The sequence below is a fragment of the Molothrus ater genome, chromosome 15 (assembly GCF_012460135.2).
Source record: "Molothrus ater isolate BHLD 08-10-18 breed brown headed cowbird chromosome 15, BPBGC_Mater_1.1, whole genome shotgun sequence".
In the NCBI taxonomy this organism is placed as follows: Eukaryota; Metazoa; Chordata; class Aves; order Passeriformes; family Icteridae; genus Molothrus; species Molothrus ater.
This window is the reverse complement of record NC_050492.2, coordinates 116,602-133,794: the sequence shown is the minus strand read 5'-3', so window position 1 is coordinate 133,794 and position 17,193 is coordinate 116,602. Positions and strand designations below refer to the sequence as shown.

The 17,193-nt window shown below is 44.3% G+C and overlaps 1 protein-coding gene and 1 long non-coding RNA gene across 2 annotated transcripts in view; one reads left to right on the top strand and one right to left on the bottom strand.

The window, feature by feature from the left end:
* KCNIP1 (potassium voltage-gated channel interacting protein 1) overlaps positions 1-17,193 on the bottom strand; it is a 295,414-nt gene that overhangs the window by 212,495 nt on the left and 65,726 nt on the right. The window lies entirely within an intron of this gene.
* LOC118691998 (uncharacterized) lies at positions 10,112-12,137 on the top strand. The gene is made up of 2 exons (XR_004981108.2): positions 10,112-10,319; positions 11,013-12,137. It is a non-coding gene; the product is annotated as an uncharacterized LOC118691998 (long non-coding RNA).

Genomic DNA, 17,193 nt, shown 5'->3' with positions numbered 1-17,193 from the left:
TAAATGCCCAGGCTAGAAGACACCTGTCCTCATGCAGATGACTTTTTTGGGCAATGACTAAGAAAAACACTCAGGCTGCACTGCGGCCTGGGGCAAGGCAGACTGAACCATCAAAAGTATTAAGAACTCACTACATCTGCTCAGCCGAGGCGTCCTTGCAACTCTGTGCTCTGTTAAAGGGAATTATAAATTTGCAACGAGGTAGTTTTCATCCAAGTTATAAACATTCAAAAGAAAAAAAAAACTCATCTTGTACCTGCTCAGTAGAGCTAGTTACAGTTAATTAATTCCTATGTTTATGTGTTCTTACATACCAGATGGCTTGGTGAGCTATTCAAGTACTTCCCAAGAGGACATTTTAGAGGACATTTTCTGGCAAGTTCCTTAGAGAGACTGATACCACTGGCAGTTTAGCAGCAGCTTCACTATGAACAGTGAACAAATATCACTGACAGGTTTAGCACTTTCTCTGCCCCAGGAAACATACTTCTACCTTGGTAAGCCAAAACAGTGAGCATAATAAAAATGCAGATCCAAGTTCCAATATTTATCCATAACTTCAGAACCTCTTTGGAGCTTGACTCCATAGAAGTAATTTCCATGGAAATTCCAGCAAGACTACATTACAAATGAATAATCTGACTTTAGATCCAACTACACCTCAAAATGAGGAATCACTTTGGCATCTGTGTCTCCTGTATGTTCCACAGGAAAAATGAGGCATCCATTTCACAGATGAAATGGCCCATACCAAGATTTATATTTAAAACGTTATTGGTAAAGGTGGCTAACAGCTAAAGTCAAAGAGCACATAAAGATAAAACAGGGCTGAAGAGTGAATTGTCAAAAAGTAGGTGTTCTATAATTTTCTGCAGAAAAGTCAAGTCTATGTTGGGGAAAAAAAGGACTATTTATGAAAATAGATGTTGAGAATAGTCAGGAATTATTAAAGAGAGAGGAATTCATTTCAACAAAGCCATTGGATCTGCAGCTTCCTCGTATGCCTCTACTGGCCGTCTCCTCTCAGATGTTTTTCTTTTCATCTTTAAACTCAGAACATCTACTTATTTCCAGTCCTCTGCCAGAGTTCTATACACTGCTTTACATTCAGCAGAGGCCACAAGGAAGATGGTAAATTGTCTTCCCAGTTTCTTTGCACATCAGTAGGAGGAAGTAGTGTTAAAAAAAGAAAAAAAAAAAGTTTGACCTCTCCATTAAATGTAACTCAAATTAGATCTGGCCTTCATTGAACATGAGCATAAGTCTGCCCCAGCTGATTTCTAAACATCTGTGAAAGGGGCTTCTATGTGAAACCCATTTCTTCAAATAAGAGCACCTCCAACGACGGCCCCCTGCAGCAAACAAAACAGGCTGAACTTGTTGAGGAGAACTGCTGACTCACACAGCAATAAAAACTCAGTGTTGCTATAGCCAGAGCTGATTAAATATTTATTGCCTGGCAATTTTTTCACTTGCTTACATGCAAATGGATCTCCTATCTACTAAGAGATCATAATTATAACAAATATTTTTATAGCTCATTGTTTTTATGTATGTATTTCAAGTTTCCACAAGCTGAAAAATCTCACATCCAACAATACTTATTGTTAATATTTAGCCTAGTTTAATACTTGTTATATATAATGACTGCCAAGACTCATCATTGAGTAGGAGATAGACTCAGGAGAGTTCCCAAACCATCCCATATGGAAAACTATGACTGCTGCTGCAGGGTCAACCTCAGTCACTACCATACTACTCATGGCTGTAACCTCCACTTCTCTTAATGGTTAACAAATTGCTTTTTCATAACTAGTTTTTTGGATGTAGCACAACATATTCAAAAAACAGCAGTAGATAAAGCAGGAACAACAAATGATAGAACATATAAACCTCAACTATTTCTGGTATTTAACATTAACTGTTTTCAGGATATGGCTATAATCTCCAAACTAAAAATACATCAATCAGGAGGACACTGTGCTCCCAGCTAGCCATCTGCTAAGAAAAGCAATGACACTTCAGCTCTTGCTGTAATATTCAAAGTAGAGAAGATAGCTCCTGCTGTGCTACTGAAACCCTGCTGGACTGTTAAGTATGCAGTTATTCCATAAGGATCACCTTATGGAATAGGTGAGAAATAGGAGAAAGGTGAGAAAGGTGGAGGCTCAAACTTCCTTTATGCTGTGCAACTGGCAGTGAGGCCTTCAGAGCTGCCTGGGGTGTGAACAAGGATGTCTCAGACCAGCAGTGCTCATGAAGGGCAGAGCAAGGGGATGGCTGGCATCTACAGAGGGCTTGGATGAACAGGACAGAAGTAACTGGTTTGCTAGTACTGAGAAAGGCAGTTCTGCACTAGGAGAAAGCAGCTTCCTTACAAGGCACAAACACACACAGAGCCAGAACAGCATTTCACCTTTCCAGAGAAAAGCTGAATTCTGTTCTAAGCTGAATTCTGAAGAAAATAGTATTCTCCTGGTGAACAGCAAGTGTCAGCCTTTGCACCCTCAATGAACTATCACCTCACTAAATTTCAGAAAACTATAGTCTTACATAAAAACTTTTAATCTCCAGCCTTCCAGCTTGACCTCAAAAATAATTTGAGCTTTGTGGCAGATAAAAACTCCCTTCTTTTCAAAGGAGTTATACCTTTCTGCTAAGGAAAAAGCACTGGTAATTTAACTTCTTTTTGTAACATTCCCTTCAAACACATCTGTCTTGACATATGTCAACTTAATTATGCATGACAGAGACGCTTACAACTACTAGATCTAGTTAAAAGGATATGAGACCCCAGGAACACAGACACCTCCCTGCACTGAGGTATCACCTCCTCCCTCTGTTACTGTCTGAAATTGGAACAGACTCTGCATTAAGAAATGATGGGACCTCACAACAAAACTTTGAAAAGTGAATATCAGAGGGAGGGTAAGAAAAACCCCTAACAGTTAACTCTGAATAAAAAGAAACAAGTAGAGCAAATAAAGTTCAGAAATAAGTAAATTCACTGGTGAAATTTCCTGGGAAAAAAAAAAAAAAAAAAAAAGGAACATTTAAATAGAACCCTCTCATCCACAAGAAAGAAGATGGACTCAAGCACAATGGAAACCCAGATAGAACAGTGATATTGCTTAAATGTTGCCCTGGAGCCCTGAAGATAATTGATCTCTTAAATATCATTCAAGTAAACTAGGATGAGAGGGCAAGCTATTAGCCTCACGTTTGCAAGTCTTAAGAACGTTGCAATTCAGAATATCCATCTTGGGGGATTGGAATATTAAAAGATTCCTGCAGGAGGAAGGAGAGTCTGATTAACTATTTTTGGCTGCTCTTAAATTAACAAGACAAAAAGAAACCATTATACTTTGTCAGCTTTTCTTATGAAGACCGAGACTGTGCTCAGAGAAGAGATACTGTCAAATATAGATTTACAGGGAAGGCTGGTTTTGCTTCCAGAAAAAAACCATTGTGTTGAATGAAATGCTATAATGAAAATAAGATGAAACAAAGTTAGTCTCACCATTTTAAGAGGAAATTGAAAACCAGAAGACCATAACTGTAAGAATTCAGAAGGGATTTCACATATCAAAATACAAGAGAAATGCAAAAGGAAGTATGGTAAATGACATAGCAAAAGTAAAGCCCCAAATAATTCCCAGCATTTCAAAAACTCTGTACCAAAGCTAGAGAAATAACCATTTAAAAAAATTGAGTTCACTAGTAGCACATGCAGAGGAGACCAGCACAAAGGTGCACAGGGACAGCCAGGAGTTTTGGCTGTGAACAGTCTGAGAAAACAAGAGCTGAGATGATGCCTTGGTACTCTCAGCAGACAAAATACAACATTATTTGAAAGGACTCTACAAATTAACTATCAGTGCTTGTAGCTCAACTTGAAAATCTTGTTAGACATCTGAATAAAAACAGATGAAATCAAAAATAAAACATAAGGACAGTTCCTACTGAAAGACTGAGTCAAATACAAGCTACGGTGGGAAGGTAAAGATGAGCAGCTAGGCTTGTTAGAAAGAGTGAGTATATTAAGACTAAAAGCATGTGTAGCTTTTGGCTTGGTTCAATGAACAGATAGTATAAGAGAAAAAACAAATACTCAGTCCCCAAACCAATGTGAGACACAAGTACAAAGTCCCAAGAAAACACAAAACCCCACAGAAGGCCATGAAGGTCAGTAGGATTACAGCAGCAGGACAAGGCCAGCCTACATTTACTCCATCTGGAGCTATGCACATGACCACAGGGCAGTGAATGTTTATGTGCTATAGAGTTTCTTCAGGTTAAAAGAGTTTATACTGTTTATTTAAAGAGGAATGTTGTGGAGTCATCCTGCTGAGATCTTTACTGCAGATGCTTTTAACAGAGGGCTTTGGCCACAGACAGTGGCAGACAGTGTACTGAGGAGGTGGCACCTAGTGGGGTCACAGTGGGAACTGTGGGTGCTTTGGATCCAGTATGGTAATAGAACCTTCCTATATTTGATCAAGTTTCCAGTTTTCTTTCACCGTGTTATAGATACATTATAATATTGGCTTTTTGCAAATATTAAAATGAATTTTATATGTGTGATGTAAAAGTAATTTTTATATAAAGATATCATTTTTATTTCTGTTGTTAATTAATCTTAGACATAGTAGTGAAATAGCTATGCTTGTGTTAAAATGCCTGCTTGGATGGGATAACATCCAATGAACACAGAATGAGGACACCTGCTACAGATACGCCAACTATCGGCACTCACCATCGAAGAAAGTGTGGACCAAGGCCCAAACTGGAAGTGATAAAGGAGCCAAAACCACAGCCAAGAAACATGCAAGCTCTAAAAAGGCGGGCCCAAAGAGGGACCATGTAAAATAGTTCCTGGAATATGTAAACTATTTATGGATAGGCATAAGGGTCTATGAATATGCAACAGGCTGATGTAGGGGAAAAGGTATTTAAGGGGTATCCCCAAAGGTAACAGTGTGGTCTTGGCTGAGTGCCAAGATGCACCTGCCATAATAACCTTTGCTCCATGGTCCTTGTCTCCTATTGTCCTTTATTAAACTTTTAAATTTTCACAGGAGACTGAACGTGTTTTTCACAAATGGGTGCTTGTCCCAGATGTAACACCTCGCTCCTGAGACCACCAGGAGATCCCAAGCAGGGGAGGCATGCCCTGCCAGGTTTAGGCAGCCTCGCTCTGTCTTTCCTGGCATGATTGGTGGTTGCAGGCAGAATACCCAAGAGGACGACAAGAGGAGACACATAAAGCAAAGGAAAAGGGGGGGGAAGGGTTCCCTAAAACCATGGCAGCCCCATATATTCTTGTGCACGAAGAAAAGAGGATTGGTATTCTTTCGGAGATGGGGGGGAAATACAGGGGGAGGGATGAATGTGTGTGTGAATGAGAGGCGGGCTGGTTATCCCAGACCTGCTAAGTGAGTGAGGAGTCTCCCACACTGCAGATCTGTTCTTTAGCGAGAAAAACAGCCAGTAAAGAGATGAAGGGAGAGATAAAAGGAGTGAGAGAATCTCCCAGAGTAACTGGGACTGGGTCTCAGGGAGGGGTTAGACCCCTTGGAGGCAGGGAGCTGAGTGTTTTCCTGGCCCAATCCACTGGGAAAGCAGGATAAAAAATGGAGGTGGGCCCCAAATTCTGCTGGGTTGGGGCTAAGAGTATCCAGGACTGAACCTGCTGGGTTGAGGGATTAATATGACCAAGAGCATCCAGGGTTGAATAGAATTCTGCCGGATTGAGGACATGCCCAAGAGCATCCGGGGTTGAATAACACAGCTGGATTGAGGATATGCCCAAGAAAATCCGGGGTTGGCCAATAACATTTTGAGATGTTGTAATACCCATGGGTGGATATTAACAAGTGATTTGAGAACAAAGGTACCTTATTTTTGTGTTCTCCTGTTGTGAATCGGAGTGAATGAGACATATTAAAGAAATATAAGTGACTGACTGTGAATGAATGAAAGTATATGTGATATGGACTGTTAATTTAAAGTTTAATTTTTCTGGAAGAAGGTGGATTGTATTTCTCTGTGCTGTGAAGAGTGGAAGGTGTTCACGTTATCAGGGGAATGGACTGGATGTTAGGGGAATGAATTGGAGTCTGGGAAAATGAGACAGGGAGCCAGGGAAAGGGGCTGGAACCCCCTGGTAATGTTGCCTCTCCCTGTCTCCAGTTTTTCTGCTAGGAGCTCCAGTCTCCCTACCTGTACCAGCTTCTCTGCCTGTGTCAGGAGTTTCAGCCCTCCCCACCCGTACTGACTGTGATCACTCCCGTCCCTGCCGTGACTCTGGAGCCGCCTGCTCCCACCTCTGATTCTTTGTTGATTCCGGCTTTCCCGGGTTTCCTGACTTCCACTCCTAATTCTGTCTTCTTACTGGTTCCAGCCTCACTGCCGATCCCCGTTCTTGTGTCTGTCATTTCAGCTCCCTCTGTATCTGTGGGAGGGGTTCAGGAGGGGGGCAGCGCCCTGGTGTGGTCAGGGAGACTGTTTCAGAGAAGAGGACCAGGACTGCCTGTTTCTGCTGCAGCGGGGGAGGACACCCTCACTTATAGGTAGACTTGGAGGTGCTGCTTCAGCGGAAGTGTAGGTGCTACTTCAGCGGAAGTGTCCTGTGAAGGAGTGGGAAGATCATGGGCTCTTTTTTCTGAGGGAAAAATGATGTCTGGAGCCTTTGATAACTTGGGAAACGGGCCCCAAGAGGAAGTATTGGAATTTGTGGTTGATTCTGGGACAGAAAGAACTTATGTGGTGGAGATTCCGTGGAGATGTGATGTGGGTGGTGACATGGTAGAGGTGGCAGAGGCAGAAGGAGAAAGGTTTAAAATCTCTGTCATTGAAGATGGAGTAATTGGGAGAGGGACTGGCATGGGAATAGGAGATGTCTTGTTGATTTCTGGGGCAGGCATCAGCTTGTTGCAGATGAAACTGGAAATGGGGGTTGTACCAGAAGAAAAAATGGCTGTGGACTTTCTTTTAGAGATCAAATAGTTGTGTATACATCTCGTGCAGTCCAAAGTGTGTTAAATCAGAGGGAAAAAAAGAAGAAAAATAGGGGAAAAAATAGAAAAAATAAGAAAAAGAGAGATTGAAAAAGAAGAAGGGAGGTTAGCAGACTCTAAGATGTTGGAATGTGGAATAATGATAACTTGATACTGGAGGAGGACAGGAGTTTGAATAGTTTGAGTACAATTTCTGTATGAAGGGCAGGGAGGAGCCTTAACACATGATTATTTAAAGGTTGTTCAGTGCCGAACTGGAGTTCAGGAAGATCTAGCAGAACAAGCCCTCCCAGAGGGAAAAAAAAAAAAAAAAAAAAAAAAGTTGATGGCTTGTCCAGATGTCTACAAAAGAAAAAAGAATTATAAGAGCACCTGGGGACGCCAGGTTGGGGGTTGTCAAGTTTAGGAGGTGTTTGGCTGCTCTCAAGCGAGTGGCAAGGTCTCGGGAGCTGCGGCAGGGGCTGATCTATGGGGGTGACCCGGCTGAGCAACTCCAGTGTTTGCCCACGAAGTGGAGGCGGCACAGGGTGTGGTTTGCGTGAGGCACCGCTGGGGGTTGGGAGCTGGCTTGGTTGTGCCAGGGTCCTGAAGTGAAGGGGTTGCTGGATGCAGTCGCCGGCCCGGCGCCGGTGCCGGGCGCGGATTGCCCGAGTTTGCCGCTGAGAAGCCGGCTGGCTCGGGGTGGTGGAGCTACCAGGGGCGGCTCCCAGCCTGCTGAGGTCCCGAGTCCAGGATGGCAGCCTCGGCCCTGGCAAGCGGGTCGAGAAAGAGAGAGAAGAGAAAGAGAAAGAAAGAGAAAGAGAGAACAAGAGGGAGGGGAGGCATGACCCCAGGGTCCCCGCGCAGGTGACTGTCTGCAAGTGTCCCCCGCTCCCGCTAGGGCAGGGTCTGCCCTTGCCAGGGTCGCTGCGGTGCCGTGGCGGCAGCGGGAGAGGGGCGAGGGACAGTGTTGAAAGCGCTGCTGTGAAAGGAGAGAGAGGGGGCAGCGCGAGAGATAAGACCAAGGCAAAGATAGACCTAATCTCTCGCTGTCTCTCCATGGTAACAAGCCAACCCTTCGAAATGCCCCGACTACCCGGGCCATCCCGAGAGAACAACGCAAAAGGGAGGGAACATAACTATAAATCTATAAAACTTCTCTTAGCATATACATAATATTTGTCCTTCAATTATGAGTCAACCATTTCATTACTCATTTATCACATTATTTTTTTTTATTTTCCGGGCTAGTTCCATCGTTCCCATCCCTCTTTATTAGCCAGCTCCTCCCAGCTAAGCCGAGCAGGGGAATCACAGTGGGTTTCTAAGCCCATATCTGGCACTCCAAGAACAGGGACCTCACGCTGAGGCACCTCCTCAGTTTGTGTTTGGCCAGGTCTTGGCAAACTGGTAGGACTTTTTTCTCTGCTGTGGATTAAATTGCCAGTTGACGTTGTTAGAAGCCACCTCTTGGACCTGGTTCTTTCAGACGCCTGCCTGAAAAAAGCAGGTAAGCAGAGAAAAGGGTACTCTTATTCTCGCCTGATCCTCCCTTTACCGGATGGGAATGCCTACATGCCCACCTAATCCTGTTTAAAAGGGGAATAAGACTGTCTAGACCTCAGAGGAATGTTTATGGACGATTTCAAATACTTTTAGCAGTCCACGGCAAGAAAATCCAAAAACGTGAGTTAAAAACCTCCTAAAATGGGTGTTGCAAAACTTTCCTGCCGCTGTCCACGGAGAAACCCCGCCTGCTTCCACCACAGCTGTAGCAGCCCGCGGCACAGCACCGCTGGCTGCCGATCCAGCCCCACTCAGCACAGCAGAAAATGGCACAGACGGTGGAGTGTTCTCTCTGGGATTTTGTGATACCGTGGGGGTTCCCTTTACAACCTAGCAATCAAGGGAGAGTCTGTCGTGGTTTGTCTGTTCCCTGCTTTCCACACAGTTTTCGAAACACTTAAGGCTGAAAAGCTCCAGCTCCCAGCACCTGACCCCTCTTCTGCCCTGCTAGTGTGGCAGGACTGGGGGATCTGAGACCATCCCACCACAGGCAACCCCTTCCCAAACCGGGACTGCTTCCAACCTTCTAAACCTGGGGACAGAATTCGGGACCAGATCTTGTTGCATACAAAAGCTTTTAGCTACTTCTGCTCTCTCGTATTCTCTCCCTTGTCACCCCTCAGACTGCTCTGGAATAGGATACAGGGTAGAGAACGCCCGTTTGTGGACAAAACCTATGGTGTTATAAATACATATTATAATATTGGCTTTTCGCAAATATTAAAGTGGATGCTATACGTCTAATGTTAATGAAACTTTGCTATAAAGATACCGTTTTTATTTCTGCTATTAGCTTAACTTAGACATAGTAGTGAAATAGCTGATATAGGTATGCTTGTGGTTCGAACTGCCTGCGTGGTTAGGGTAACATCCAATGAACGCATGATGAAGACCCCTGCTACTGACATGCCAAACTATCAGCGCCTGCTGTCTGAAGAAAGTACGGACCAAAGCCCAAGCTGGAGGCGATACGAGACTAAAACCACAGGCAAGAAATGCGTATGCTCTAAAAAGGCGGACCCGAGGAGGAGCCATGCTAAATAGTCCTTGGAAAATGTAAACTAGTTTAGGGAAAAGTTTAAATATGCATTATTATTTATGAATATGCAATAGGCTAATTGCATATATTGCATAATAGAAACGGTGTGTAAAGGGTGTCTCCAAAATAGCAGGTGTGCTTTTGACTGAATGCCACGTACTCAGCCATTAAACTCTGCTTTATTTTTGTATCCTATTGTCCTTTATTAAACTTTTACATTTTTACAGGAGAGTGAACCTCGTTTTTCACAACGGGTTACTCTGCTACCCCGTATCCCATTCTGCCTCCTCCGCTCAGGATGTGAGATGGCGGTAGCCACGCCATCTCGGACCCCTCCCCCTTCACCTTCCCTATGCCTTAGGTACCGCAAGTCACCTCCAATTCATCTGAATACCCCGTTGCATTGCCTACTAATGACTCTGCTAATCTGTACTCCTTGTGAGATGATATGTCGCTTCAGGTTTCACCGCTGCCCAGAGTCCCGATGGTCCTGCTCTGGACTACAACTCCCAGCACGCCTTAGGGCACGTGCTTCCACCACAGTCCTGGAAGCCGCTGATCCCGAAAATGGTGGCACTCCTGCCGGCCACATGAGCAGAGGTATCGGAGGACAAAAACAACATTGTGCCTGTACCCCCTCCTCCTGGGACGAAGACATCACTTCTCCTGGATCCAGTGATTCTGTTGATCCATGGCAGAAGACCCGGCTGACCACGGTAAAAAACAGAAGGGGGAGGACTGGCCCTACATGGAAACTGTTAGCCTACAGGGATATAAAGGCACTGAGTAAGGCTGCCAAAAACTATGGAAGATATTATTCTTTCTTTAACAATCTAATGCAAGCTAATTTCTCTGTATATCCTTTAACCCCTCATGATTTAAAACACGTGGTGACTGTGCTGCTATCCCAACTAGAATACACTCTGTGGGAGAGGGGATCGAAGACACTGTTAATTTAACTGTTGTTTGACTATGCTGAGGACCAAGCAGGGTCGGTGTAAACACTACAACACCTAGCTGGAGAAGAGCCCATATTCCCATCCCAATGAGCAGGCTGCAAACCTCCTGAATGCAGTGCTTGATGATACTAAAAATGCAGCAAGGAGAGCATTTATGCAAGTGCCTGATAGTAATGTGAGGAATGAAATCCTGGAGATGAGAGATCTTTTCCAGAGTAGTAATTGGTAGCTGATGTTAGTGAAGTTGATAAGGTCTTAATTTGAAGTGTTGGTCTGTTGTTAAACGTTGAATGTTAGAGTTCTAGGACATGCCTTTAGTTGCTGTTGTTAAATGTTCCCATTTTACCCTGTATTTGTATCTCTCCCCCTCATACTCTGTATTTGTACCCCTTTCCGTCTCACCCTGGATTTGTATCCATTCCCGTCGGGAACCACTTCCCCTGCTCCCAGGAGGACTTGCACCCGGACTGAATTCAAATGAGAGGCTGTGGGAACTATATGAACCCTCTCGAAACAACAAACCAGCGCATAAACTTTGACTTTAACCCACCAGAACTACACTAAGTCACCCACTCTTGACCAGAGCCAGATTCTGTCCTGTCACCATAACTTTGATAGTACCCAGCTTGGAGGATACCCCTGGGCTACAAACTAACATCCTTTTCCTAAGGACTTTAGTGAGGACGGAAACCCAGCTCTGCCCAGAGACAAAACTGCACTCCTCCTCCTTGGTGTAGTCCAGTGGGAGCAGGCAGCTGCAGTGTGTGCAACCCCTCTGGTTCCCCACCCAGAGCTGTCTTTAATAAAGGCCTTTTAAAGGAGCTGGTCTGCTGGCCTTATTTATCACCGTAATACACCTGTTCTAGACTCTGTAATTTTATAGCGAAGGCCTAGGAAACCATGCATAAAGCTGAAGTCTTGGCTTCCTTTCACCAGAATTATTCACAGGCAATTGTTCATCATATGGATAGTACATTTATTGCACCTGGAAATAATTCATCTTTAGATGCAACTTTAAAAGCCACCATCACAGCTATCCAACAAGCAGGACTGACCACTGCAGAAGAAAAAATACAACAGATATCACCCTAGAAATGTTTGGGACTCAAAATTCACTCTCAGATGTACAGCATCACCCATTGCAGCTAAATGAGAAACAAGAAACACTCTGTGATACATGAGGAATGCAATGGTTGACTCTCACAATTAAAAGGCAAATATTATGTATATGGTAAGAGAAGTTTTATAGATTTATAGTTATGTTTCACCTCCTTGCATTGTTCTCTCGGGATGGCCTGGGCAGTCAGGACGTTTGGGAGGGTTGGCTTGTTACTATGGCAACACCTGACTTCCAAGCAAGGTGTAAGAAAGTGATCACCACCACGGGACAGCAAAGAAGGAGTCGATGGACAGAACTTTGGGAGGGGCTAAAGTGTTAAAAGGTGGAACATTCACTGTGTGGATAAGCACATAGTAGAAAAAATCCTTTGATCCCAGCACTGTAATATTTTCTCTATTCAGTCTTCTGTTGTATTTTTTTCATAAGGTTTTAATAAACTTTTTAAAATTTTAGAAGTGAGTAGCATTTCTCACAACTCCCTGATTTATAAAAATTATTGGGAACAATTAACTGGCTCAGATCTCTTCTGGGAATTACTAATGAGGACTTGGTTCCATTGTTTGTTTTGTTAAGGGGGGATTCTGGGTTAAACTCACCTAGGCAGTTAACTGACAAGGCAAGGGATCCCTTAAATAAGGTATCCCGTGCCATTCAAACTTGTCAGGCACAAAGAATAAATCTAAACTTACCATTCCTGCTAGCTATTTTGGGAAAAGGACCCCAACCCTATGCCTTAATGTAGAGAGCTTTTTGGATAATTGGTTAGCTGAGAAAGGACATTTCGATGTGATACCAATGGATAAGGATAGGAGAAACAAGCTGGGAACTGAGCAACCAGTGTCCAATCACTGACAAAGGTCACAGTGACCTTCGCTGAAACGGGAAGACGGGGGAGAAAATCGCTTGCCAGAAAATGTAGATATCTTAGGTAGAAAAGTTAGAAGAATGCAAACATAGAAGCAAAATAATTGTTAGAAGATAGAAGTAGGTGTGGTTGATCTAAGTGTGCTTTAACCAATAATGAGCTCAGCTTTTGCAATATGTATAAGCTTCATTAACACCAATATAAATATGTGTGGGGTTTCAATAAACTTCGAGATTTGCAATTCACGCATATCGTGTGAAGCATTTCTTCCGCCGTTCACGACAAATGGTGACCCCGGACGTCTTTCTGCGGGAATAGCCACGGTCGGCGGCGTGAGTGGGGTCAGGTCCTATCGCAGCCGAGGACGGCAATAAGCACCGCTGAAAAAGGGACGGTGCCGGCTCCGGGTGACCTGATAGCAGAGCCCGGCTGACACGTGCTGCCGAAGCTGGAAAAGGGCTGCAAGAAGCGCGCTATTATCGTTCAACACGGATAAAGACAGGCAAGCAGCATATAATTTATTTCCTAGCTTATTATATAAGCGTAAGGTTACGAGTATAGATTTGTAGAAAGAGCTTCATGGGTTGTTAGCTCATGCGTATGCTCAAAGACTTTTTCGGACTCCTTGCACAGTGCATAGGTTATCAGACTGCCGTATATTTGGGGATTAGTTGTGGCAGGCGGTCATAGATGCTGATAAAGCCGCGAGAAAGTTGGGAAATTTATGGCGAGTCGTGCATGCTGAATTCTTGAAATACCAGGCAGAGGAAAGAGCTGCCCAGCACACTAGCGTAGCCCGTGAAAGAAAGAGGAGTTACAGAGACTGGTTTGGGTCCCCGCCGACACTAGCTCCTGCTCTGAACGGCAGTTCCCCACCCCCATCGGCGCCTGCTCTAAGCAACACGGCCCCGCCGACATCAGCGCCTGTTCTAAGTGGCACCCCCTCGCCGACTGCGGTTCCTGCCCCATACGGCGGTCCCCTGCCGGCACCGGCATCTACGTTAAGCGGCGGCTCCCTGCCGACACGAGTTCCCGCTCCAGACAGCAGCTCCCTGCAGCTATCAGTTCCTGCTTCGGGCAGCAGCCCCCCCCCCGCGCGTACTCCAGCCGTGCCGTCCGCGCCGCCTGTCCCGGTGTTAAACCCTACACCGCCTCCGCCTCCCCCCGCTCCGGGTCCGCAGCCGCCCCGCCGGAGAGGCTCGTGCCGGCCCCGGCCCTGGGCAACTTAACAGCTGCAGCGCGGCCGCCTCCCGCTCCGGATCCGCTCCGCAGCCGCCCCGACCCCCGAGCCGAGGGGGGGGGGCGGCACGACGGGCCTCCCACCCCCCGTGGGGAGCGGGCTCCGGGGAGTCCGCCCGCCCCGCGGCTGCCCGGCGCGGTTCTGCTTCCCGGCCACCAGCTCCTCCTCGGCTCAACCGGCCTCCAGCCCGCCACCGCCGGGAGCCTCGGAGTGGACCTGGCAGCAGCAGCGGACAGTGACCCTGATATCTGCTCACCCAGAAAAGTTCCAACGGGAGTAAAGAGACCACTCATTATTGATGGATTACCTATGGGAGCTTTGCTTTTAGGACGTTCCTCAGCTACAATGATGGGATTATTTGTTTTACCTAACCTGGCTATGTTGCCAAGGGACTGGCCACTTTTGATTATTGATCTGAAGGACTGCTTCTTTACTATTGCTCTTCATCCTTGAGACACTGCAGCAGATATTAGACTGTGTTACACAGGGCAGTGTTCGGAGACGTGACCTTGATCTCCCTGTACAGCTGACAGTTTGGTGTAGACCAAAATTTTTACTGGGTGCACTTACTCAGCATAACAGAAAAACGGGGGAGATATGGGCCTTGGAATGGATATCTCCTCCACTTCAACAACATAAAACCCTTTTTCAGAAAATTGAAAGTTTAGCTGATTTGCTCAAAAAAGGTCGTGATAGGACAGTGGGGTTGGATTCAATGCCCAAAAAGATCACTAAAGCCCTTATCGGATGCTATAACTGCTTACACAGATGCGGGAAGAAAATCCAAACAACTGTTACTCATTGTACATATTTATATGTTTAGAAAACTAGACTGGATGTCATGTAACATTTAGAATTATAATTTAACCTGAATGTTAGTTTGCACGAAAAAAACCCCCAAAAAACTCCCACTCAAAACAGATACTAAAATATATAATAGACTTCCAACCATATTATTATTATTATTATTATTATTATTATTATTATTATTATTATTATTATTATTATTATTATTATTATTATTATTATTATTATTGTGGACAATTCTGATAAATAATTACCAAAAGGAATATATTCATCCCTACTGTTCAAGCATCAATTGACTTTTAAAACATAAAACATTAACACTGAGGTTTGAGGCCTAGAAAACATTCATTCTATTGTTTGAATAATGATTTCAGTTTACAAGAAAACTGTTGCTTAGCTTTTCCTGTAACATCGAACAAAGAGTATTTTGTACTTAGTTGTTATCCTTTTTCTTTGTCCAAGTGAGAACACAATATGTCATTTAAAATATTTTCTCATTTAATTTACATTTTAATCTGAAAGAGAATATGGGTTTAAAAATCATACCACAGCATTAACGTCCCTTTGCACTTAGAAACATATTTCTTGTACCTGTTCAATTTAAAGCAAACCCGCAATACTCTAAGCACCTGACTCAACTTGTAACTTCTCCATCACTTCTTATATTTCTTTCCCTCTGAAAATAACCAGTGTGAGCTGTAGCTTGTCTCTCATGTGTTAAGTTCTTCACTGGCTTTGCATAAGGAGATTCACAAGCACATGAGTTATTCTACACTGCTTATTTGTCTCAAGTATCTGATCTAAAACACGTCATCTGATTTCTATTTCTTAATATTTTATAGCTGAGTTAGTTCTGAGTCATTTTTTTCTGTTTCCTGTGTCTAACCAAGATGCTGAAGGACTTTGTTGATACATCAGACTTCACTGAAACAAAGGCTTCACACAGATCAGGCATCTAAACGGTTTGTTCATTTCAAAAGTGGTATTTTGGCTACAGTATATTTTTTCCACTTGTGTGGTAGAAATATTCCTCTAGCACACTCGAACGTGGTCCTATTTTGGGAGGTCAGGGTCCCAACCAAGTGTGAGAGGATTGTCTGAAGAACTTAAGGAAGCTGAAGCTGAGGAGAAAGAGACGTTCTTAAGAGTTTGTGACAGGCATGATGGCCGAGTGGCCCAAAAGGGTGCCTGAGAAAAGCAAGATGGGATGGAAACTTTATGTTGTTGCTTTATCAATTTTTGCTTCTTTTGGGGACAGTGTAGACCATCAGGCATGGGCCCCACCTCAGCCCAAAACTAACATATGGGTCACCCTGGCAAACCTAACTAAACAGGAGACCATTTGCCTGTCACTGTCTTCTCCTGGCAATCCTTTCACAACTTGTTTGGTTGGATTACCAGCAGATCCCTGGCCGTGCCCTTTACATGTGCCAACTTGTAAGGTCAGCAATGCTAGGATGAGTGTGGACAATTGGGATCAGTGGATTTCCCGCTTTCCTTTAGCACCACAGGAGCCCCAAGAGTTGGAGTTGTTAGGATCAGCGATGGCAGATGCATGCATTCATTTTAACCATAGAAGCCTGCTGTCAGTCAAGAACCATTCTAGTGTTGTAACTTCTAGCATGGCTGTCTACCGGAATGCATCGGCCTGGTGCAATTATACAACCAAGAGAGTGTCAGTCTCATCCAATGACCCTATTCAATTGCCAGCAGGCTATTTCCTGATATGTGGAGACCGTGCATGGGCCGGTATCCCATCAAGGCTGCACGGGGGACCATGTACACTTGGACGGCTGTCTCTACTTACACCCAACATGTCCATGATACTGAACATGAGCCTTCACCATCGTAGAGGCAGACGAATGGCTCATGCTTTTGCAGCCGACTGCCGGGACGATGTAAAGTTTTGGTCCCCAGCAGCCATAGTTGCAGCATTTTTCTTAGCTCCAGGGGTATCAGCAGCAGGTGCTCATGCTATTTTAAATAAGTTAGGGTGTTGGCTTGCTAAACAAACAAATGCAACTTCTTTAGCAATTTCCAGTCTTTTGCTTGATGTAGATTCTATTCGCCATGCGACGCTTCAAAATAGAGCTGCAATCGATTTTCTCTTACTTGCACAAGGCCATGGCTGTGATGAATTTGAGGGCATGTGTTGCATGAATCTCTCTGATCATGCACAGTCTGTACACTCACAGCTCTCTGAGTTACGGAGGTTAACTGGGAACTTACAGGTGGAATCAGGCCTTGGTATTGATGGATGGCTCAAATCTTTAAAAGGATCATGGTTACGTTCTATTGTTAAGATTAGCATTGTAGTAGCTATTGTAGCTTTGCTGTTAGTATTAGTCTTGCCATGTTTTTGTATATGCATACAGAATATGGTGTGAAAGATGATAACTACCGCATTTAATCAAACCATGCTTGTTCAACAGAAAAACGGGGGAAATGTAGAGAGCTTTTTGGATAATTGGTTAGCTGAGAAAGGACATTTCGATGTGATACCAATGGATAAGGATAGGAGAAACAAGCTGGGAACTGAGCAACCAGTGTCCAATCACTGACAAAGGTCACAGTGACCTTCTCTGAAACGGGAAGACGG